This window comes from Rhopalosiphum padi, chromosome 3 (genome assembly GCF_020882245.1).
Source record: "Rhopalosiphum padi isolate XX-2018 chromosome 3, ASM2088224v1, whole genome shotgun sequence".
NCBI classification, from domain to species: Eukaryota; Metazoa; Arthropoda; class Insecta; order Hemiptera; family Aphididae; genus Rhopalosiphum; species Rhopalosiphum padi.
In genome coordinates, this window is record NC_083599.1 from 42,412,903 (window position 1) to 42,420,338 (window position 7,436).

Sequence of the window (7,436 nt, forward strand, 5' to 3'; positions counted from 1 at the left end):
ACTATAAAACATGATTTTATATGATAATTTTGACGAATAATATATATTTATTTTTTGAACTGCTTATAAAACACACAATTCTCAAGTTAATCTCTTGAAACCTGGACCATTATATTAAGAAAAATGATTCTAATTTATTATTATTAACTTGCATACATTTGATTTAAGCAGATTTTTCATAAACACTATAAACATGATTTTATATGATAATTTTTGACGAATATTAAAAATTCATTTTTTTAACTGTTTATAAAACACTCAATTCTCAAGTTAATCTCTTGAAACCTGGACCACTATATTAATAAAATGATTATAATTTATTATTATTAACTTCTATAGATATTATGTAAGCTGATTCTTCATAAACCACTATAAAACATGATTTTGTATGATAATTTTGACGAATATTAAAAAATCATTTTTTTTAACTGTTTATAAAACACACAATTCTCAAGTTAATCTCTTGAAACCTGGACCTCTATATTAAGAAAATGATTCTAATTTATTATTATTAACTTGCATACATTTGATTTAAGCAGATTTTTCATAAACACTATAAAACATGATTTTATATGATAATTTTGACGAATATTAAAAATTCATTTTTTTAACTGTTTATAAAACACTCAATTCTCAAGTTAATCTCTTGAAACCTGGACTACTATATTAATAAAATGATTATAATTTTTTATTATTAACTTGCATACATTTGATTTAAGCAGATTTTTCATAAACACTATAAAACATGATTTTATATGATAATTTTGACGAATAATATATATTTATTTTTTGAACTGCTTATAAAACACACAATTCTCAAGTTAATCTCTTGAAACCTGGACCATTATATTAAGAAAAATGATTCTAATTTATTATTATTAACTTGCATACATTTGATTTGAGCAGATTTTTCATAAACACTATAAAACATGATTTTATATGATAATTTTTGACGAATATTAAAAATTCATTTTTTTAACTGTTTATAAAACACTCAATTCTCAAGTTAATCTCTTGAAAACCTGGACCACTATATTAATAAAATGATTATAATTTATTATTATTAACTTCTATAGATATTATGTAAGCTGATTCTTCATAAACACTATAAAACATGATTTTGTATGATAATTTTGACGAATATTAAAAAATCATTTTTTTTAACTGTTTATAAAACACACAATTCTCAAGTTAATCTCTTGAAACCTGGACCTCTATATTAAGAAAATGATTCTAATTTATTATTATTAACTTGCATACATTTGATTTAAGCAGGTACTTCATAAAAACTATAAAACATGATTTTATATGATATTTTTGACGAATTTATTTTTTGAACTGCTTATAAAACACACAATTCTCAAGTTAATCTCTTGAAACCTGGACCACTATATTAAGAAAATGATTCTAATTTATTATTATTAACTTGCATACATTTGATTTAAGCAGATTTTTCATAAACACTATAAAACATGATTTTATATGATAATTTTGACGAATATTAAAAATTCATTTTTTTAACTGTTTATAAAACACTCAATTCTCAAGTTAATCTCTTGAAACCTGGACCACTATATTAATAAAATGATTATAATTTATTATTATTAACTTGCATACATTTGATTTAAGCAGATTTTTCATAAACACTATAAAACATGATTTTATATGATAATTTTGACGAATAATATATATTTATTTTTGAACTGCTTATAAAACACACAATTCTCAAGTTAATCTCTTGAAACCTGGACCACTATATTAAGAAAATGATTCTAATTTATTATTATTAACTTGCATACATTTGATTTAAGCAGATTTTTCATAAACACTATAAAACATGATTTTATATGATAATTTTGACGAATAATATATATTTATTTTTTGAACTGCTTATAAAACACACAATTCTCAAGTTAATCTCTTGAAACCTGGACCACTATATTAAGAAAATGATTCTAATTTACTATTATTAACTTCTATAGATATTATGTAAGCAGATTTTTCATAAACACTATAAAACATGATTTTATATGATAATTTTGACGAATAATATATATTTATTTTTTGAACTGCTTATAAAACACACAATTCTCAAGTTAATCTCTTAAAACCTGGACCACTATATTAAGAAAATGATTCTAATTTACCATTATTAATTTGCATACATTTCATTTAAGCTGATGCTTCATAAACACTATAAGACATGATTTTATATGATAATTTTGACGAATAATATATATTTATTTTTTGAACTGTTTATAAAACACACAATTCTCAAGTTAATCTCTTGAAACCTGGACCACTATATTAATAAAATGATTATAATTTATTATTATTAACTTCTATAGATATCATGTAAGCTGATGCTTCATAAACACTATAAGACATGAGTTTATATGATAAGTTTTAGAAATATTATGAATACCTATTTTAATCTGTTTATAAAACAGTCAAAAATTAAATGTATACACCAACAGAGGGCGTGAGCGTCGCCGTAGTAGGGACGACATCCGTCGGCCGAATCGCCTCAGAAAGAAACTAGATAGTTGTGTGGCGTTCACCGTACTGCTGTGGATCGTAACGGGTCGTTGTATTTACTTAGATTTTGAGTCTACTCGTTATTTATTAATTAAGATTTTTGATATTATAAACGAATTGTTCATATTTTATGCCCGAAGTTAACACAAGTAACTGTCTTGATCCTTGACTACTAGATCAAGAAAATGATTCTAATTTATAATTTTTAACTTTCATTTTTTTCATTTTACCTGATATTTTTACTTCATAAAAACTATAAAATATGATTTTATAAGTTAATTTTGACGAATAATACAACTTAACATTTTTTCGTATTGAAAAGGAGCGATTTTCAGTTGTACAAATGTATTCTTTAGTTACACTCATAATACATTTGAATTCCTTCTACAAACCATTCTGGTACATTTGTACTATCTTTTATGGCTTATCATAATTATTATTTATTATCATCTGTTATCTATGTTTTGCAGTTCTACATTCGTTTTTGTATTTAAGTTTCAATTGTAAATTCCTTTCATGTATTTTGTATAAAAATGAAGTTTGTCTGTTAGTTTATGTTTTGATAGTTTCCTTTTCTGAATTAATCAGTGTTGTCCACGTACTAGTTGTTATATAAAAATTGTCGTTCTCCTTATGGTATCTAGTAGTGACATTTTGTCCTCCAACCATTATACATATTTAACTTACTATTTTTTTTTAGATGGCTGTACACCAGATATACTCAGGACATATTGAAACATGAATTACCATTTCTACCACATGGGAAAGTTTCAACATCCTACGTTGAAAATGGACTGGACGATCCTGATAATAATAATAGTTTTATGCATAGTACGAGTAATGGATATTGAATATAATTGATAGTCAATTAATATTAGTGTAACAAAAAGTCAGTGTCATGAAATCCAGACCATTAGATTAAGTATATGATTCTTATTTACCATTACCAACTTCCATATATATCATATAAGCTGATACTTCATAAACACTATAAAACATGTTTTTATATGATTATTTTGACTCGTATTTTAAATTCATATTTTTAACTGCTTATAAAACAGTGAATTCTCAAGTTAGTGTCATGAAAGTCAGACCATTAGATTAAGAAAATTATTCTAATTTACCATTATTAACTAGCATACATTTCATTTAACCTGATACTTCAATAACGCTATAAAACATGATTTTATATGATAATTTTGACGAATAATATATATTTATTTTTTGAACTGCTTATAAAACACACAATTCTCAAGTTAATCTCTTGAAACCTGGACCACTATATAAATAAAATGATTATAATTTATTATTATTAACTTCTATAGATATTATGTAAGCTGATTCTTCATAAACACTATAAAACATGTTTTTATACGATTATTTTGACTCGTATTTAAAATTCATATTTTTAACTGCTTATAAAACAGTGAATTCTCAAGTTAGTGTCATGAAAGTCAGACCATTAGATTAAGAAAATTATTCTAATTTACCATTATTAACTAGCATACATTTCATTTAAGCTGATACTTCAATAACGCTATAAAACATGATTTTATATGATAATTTTGACGAATATTAAAAATTCATTTTTTTAACTGTTTATAAAACACTCAATTCTCAAGTTAATCTCTTGAAACCTGGACCACTATATTAATAAAATGATTATAATTTATTATTATTAACTTCTATAGATATTATGTAAGCTGATTCTTCATAAACACTATAAAACATGATTTTGTATGATAATTTTGACGAATATTAAAAAATCATTTTTTTTAACTGTTTATAAAACACACAATTCTCAAGTTAATCTCTTGAAACCTGGACCTCTATATTAAGAAAATGATTCTAATTTATTATTATTAACTTGCATACATTTGATTTAAGCAGATTTTTCATAAACACTATAAAACATGATTTTATATGATAATTTTGACGAATATTAAAAATTCATTTTTTTAACTGTTTATAAAACACTCAATTCTCAAGTTAATCTCTTGAAACCTGGACTACTATATTAATAAAATGATTATAATTTTTTATTATTAACTTGCATACATTTGATTTAAGCAGATTTTTCATAAACACTATAAAACATGATTTTATATGATAATTTTGACGAATAATATATATTTATTTTTTGAACTGCTTATAAAACACACAATTCTCAAGTTAATCTCTTGAAACCTGGACCATTATATTAAGAAAATGATTCTAATTTATTATTATTAACTTGCATACATTTGATTTAAGCAGATTTTTCATAAACACTATAAAACATGATTTTATATGATAATTTTGACGAATATTAAAAATTCATTTTTTTAACTGTTTATAAAACACTCAATTCTCAAGTTAATCTCTTGAAACCTGGACCACTATATTAATAAAATGATTATAATTTATTATTATTAACTTCTATAGATATTATGTAAGCTGATTCTTCATAAACACTATAAAACATGATTTTGTATGATAATTTTGACGAATATTAAAAAATCATTTTTTTTAACTGTTTATAAAACACACAATTCTCAAGTTAATCTCTTGAAACCTGGACCTCTATATTAAGAAAATGATTCTAATTTATTATTATTAACTTGCATACATTTGATTTAAGCAGGTACTTCATAAAAACTATAAAACATGATTTTATATGATATTTTTGACGAATAATATATATTTATTTTTTGAACTGCTTATAAAACACACAATTCTCAAGTTAATCTCTTGAAACCTGGACCACTATATTAAGAAAATGATTCTAATTTATTATTATTAACTTGCATACATTTGATTTAAGCAGATTTTTCATAAACACTATAAAACATGATTTTATATGATAATTTTGACGAATATTAAAAATTCATTTTTTTAACTGTTTATAAAACACTCAATTCTCAAGTTAATCTCTTGAAAACCTGGACCACTATATTAATAAAATGATTATAATTTATTATTATTAACTTGCATACATTTGATTTAAGCAGATTTTTCATAAACACTATAAAACATGATTTTATATGATAATTTTGACGAATAATATATATTTATTTTTTGAACTGCTTATAAAACACACAATTCTCAAGTTAATCTCTTGAAACCTGGACCACTATATTAAGAAAATGATTCTAATTTATTATTATTAACTTGCATACATTTGATTTAAGCAGATTTTTCATAAACACTATAAAACATGATTTTATATGATAATTTTGACGAATAATATATATTTATTTTTTGAACTGCTTATAAAACACACAATTCTCAAGTTAATCTCTTGAAACCTGGACCACTATATTAAGAAAATGATTCTAATTTACTATTATTAACTTCTATAGATATTATGTAAGCAGATTTTTCATAAACACTATAAAACATGATTTTATATGATAATTTTGACGAATAATATATATTTATTTTTTGAACTGCTTATAAAACACACAATTCTCAAGTTAATCTCTTAAAACCTGGACCACTATATTAAGAAAATGATTCTAATTTACCATTATTAATTTGCATACATTTCATTTAAGCTGATGCTTCATAAACACTATAAGACATGATTTTATATGATAATTTTGACGAATAATATATATTTATTTTTTGAACTGTTTATAAAACACACAATTCTCAAGTTAATCTCTTGAAACCTGGACCACTATATTAATAAAATGATTATAATTTATTATTATTAACTTCTATAGATATCATGTAAGCTGATGCTTCATAAACACTATAAGACATGAGTTTATATGATAAGTTTTAGAAATATTATGAATACCTATTTTAATCTGTTTATAAAACAGTCAAAAATTAAATGTATACACCAACAGAGGGCGTGAGCGTCGCCGTAGTAGGGACGACATCCGTCGGCCGAATCGCCTCAGAAAGAAACTAGATAGTTGTGTGGCGTTCACCGTACTGCTGTGTATCGTAACGGGTCGTTGTATTTACTTAGATTTTGAGTCTACTCGTTATTTATTAATTAAGATTTTTGATATTATAAACGAATTGTTCATATTTTATGCCCGAAGTTAACACAAGTAACTGTCTTGATCCTTGACTACTAGATCAAGAAAATGATTCTAATTTATAATTTTTAACTTTCATTTTTTTCATTTTACCTGATATTTTTACTTCATAAAAACTATAAAATATGATTTTATAAGTTAATTTTGACGAATAATACAACTTAACATTTTTTCGTATTGAAAAGGGAGCGATTTTCAGTTGTACAAATGTATTCTTTAGTTACACTCATAATACATTTGAATTCCTTCTACAAACCATTCTGGTACATTTGTACTATCTTTTATGGCTTATCATAATTATTATTTATTATCATCTGTTATCTATGTTTTGCAGTTCTACATTCGTTTTTGTATTTAAGTTTCAATTGTAAATTCCTTTCATGTATTTTGTATAAAAATGAAGTTTGTCTGTTAGTTTATGTTTTGATAGTTTCCTTTTCTGAATTAATCAGTGTTGTCCACGTACTAGTTGTTATATAAAAATTGTCGTTCTCCTTATGGTATCTAGTAGTGACATTTTGTCCTCCAACCATTATACATATTTAACTTACTATTTTTTTTTAGATGGCTGTACACCAGATATACTCAGGACATATTGAAACATGAATTACCATTTCTACCACATGGGAAAGTTTCAACATCCTACGTTGAAAATGGACTGGACGATCCTGATAATAATAATAGTTTTATGCATAGTACGAGTAATGGATATTGAATATAATTGATAGTCAATTAATATTAGTGTAACAAAAAGTCAGTGTCATGAAATCCAGACCATTAGATTAAGTATATGATTCTTATTTACCATTACCAACTTCCATATATATCATATAAGCTGATACTTCATAAACACTATAAAACATG